This window comes from Merops nubicus, unplaced genomic scaffold (genome assembly GCF_000691845.1).
Source record: "Merops nubicus isolate BGI_N331 unplaced genomic scaffold, ASM69184v1 scaffold16500, whole genome shotgun sequence".
Taxonomy (NCBI): domain Eukaryota; kingdom Metazoa; phylum Chordata; class Aves; order Coraciiformes; family Meropidae; genus Merops; species Merops nubicus.
Genome location: NW_008583688.1, coordinates 10994 through 12912, shown reverse-complemented (window position 1 = coordinate 12912; position 1919 = coordinate 10994). Strand labels below are relative to the sequence as shown.

The window sequence follows — 1919 nt, the reverse complement described above, 5'->3', positions numbered from 1 at the left end:
AGTGGGTGCAGTGCCACCACCCCAGCAGAGCCCCCAGGCTCTGCACCCACTCCCAGGGGGGTCTGGGTGGGACCTGGCCCCCACTGCAGGGGCTCTGCTCAGCCCTGCAGCCCCAGGGCCCAAGGAGCTCCTCCTTCCCTGGAGCATGGCCAAGAGCTGCCTGTGCCCACCTGGGTCTGCCCGTCACTGCAGCCACTGCCCTGGCTGCCCATGGCCCCTTCCAGGCTGGGATTAAAACCTCCCTGAAGCAGCCACATGGACAGGGCTATTTATACTCCTGGTTTTCCATGGCCCCTCTCCTCCATCTGCCCCCCGTGAAGGGTGAGGAGCATCCCTGCTTGGGCTCTGCTGGGAACTCCACTCAGAAAGCCACCAACATCTCTCTGAGACCAAAGTGAGAGCGGGTCTCCCCTGGGGAAGGCTGCAGGGCTGTGGGCACACCCTCCTCGCTGGGTTCCTCTGGAGTGCCAAGGGGAAGATGCTCTCCAGTTAAGGAACCAGGGCCAGGTTGTCACCACACCCTCAAGCATGGCCACGCCAAGTGTCCCTGCGTGTCACCCACACCACTGGCACTCCTGACTGGACCTGAGGGCAGCAGTGGTGAGAGCAGAGACCTGAGCACTGTGACTACTGGTGGCATCAGGGCTCTGTCTTCAAGTCAGAGCCAGAGCCTTAGCCCTAAGATTCAGCCTTAGCTAAAACCTGAGACAGCTCAATGCCACTGCTTCCCCCTCCTTGTCAGACCCCTCCTGTCTGTCCCCAAAAGCCTGTCCTTGCAGTCCCAGGCAAGCAAATGCAACTACTGTGAGGCTCCTTTCAGACACAGAGGGTGCAGAGCCCCACCAGAAGCCTGGTGAGATGTCTCCTCTGCTGGAAGTGGAGGAGAAGGGGGGAGCCCACCACGTGCTACAGCAGCCCTGCCCCTGCCAAGGGTCAGGCTGGCGAGTGTCAGGATCCAACCCGGAGCCCCAGCACCACTAAAGCTAATTCCTTGCCCTGCTTCAGGATAGAATCAAGCTCCAGGGTCTCTGACCAGCAAGGACCTCGCTCTAAAAACCCCTTGTCCAGAATCAAAAGGTGGCCTACTGTCCCCTGGAGGTCCCCTGGAGAAGCCCAAAGCAGATGGACCTTGCCCAGCCCCAGTGGTGCGTGCCCACCACGTATGGGCAGTGCCCAGCAGGCACCACAACCAGGCCAGGGGACACCCCAGGACATCCAGCACAGCACCAGTCACACCTTTCCTCACCACCGTGCTCTGCAGACCCAGGCACCTGCAGGGAGCTGCATCATCCTGGTCTGTGCTGCTGGTGTGACCCCTCCAGTGCAAGGAGAAGTCTTGGGATGGGCCGTATAGAGGTTCTGGGCAGTGACCCACCAGTGCTGGCCAGAGGGATCCCACCACCTGTCCTGCAGCCGTGGGGCACTCACCCCACAGTATCTGGCTCTAAGCTGTGGGCAAGTGCTGGTGTTGGCAGAGTGAGAGGAGCCAGTCCCCTCACCATGAGGGTGTCTCACCAGTCACTCAGGGAGTGCAGCCTTTCAGTGGAGCAAGTCATGGCAAACTCCCTCTGCACTCTCATCCAGTCCAACCATCAACCCAACACTCCCATGGCCACTAAACCACGTCCTGAAGTACCATGTCCACGTTTTTTGAACCCCTCCAGGGATGGTGACTCAGCACCTCTCTGGGCAGCCCATTCCAGTGCCTCACCTCTCTGCCAGGGAAGAAATTCTTCCTAATACCCAATGGAAACCTCCCCTGGCACAATTTAACCCCATTTCCTCTCCTCCAACCACTGGTTACCTGGGAGAAGAGACCAACCCCCACCTCACTCCAAGGTCCTTTCAGGGAGTTGTAGAGAGCACAGAGGTCTCACCTCAGCCTCCTTTGCTCCAGGCTCAGCACCCCCAGGTCCCTC

General features: G+C 59.9%; 1 protein-coding gene across 1 annotated transcript in view; it reads right to left on the bottom strand.

The window, feature by feature from the left end:
- LOC103774470 (voltage-dependent L-type calcium channel subunit alpha-1S-like) overlaps positions 1-1919 on the bottom strand; it is a gene marked incomplete at its 3' end in the record, with an annotated part of 19457 nt that overhangs the window by 6585 nt on the left and 10953 nt on the right. The window lies entirely within an intron of this gene.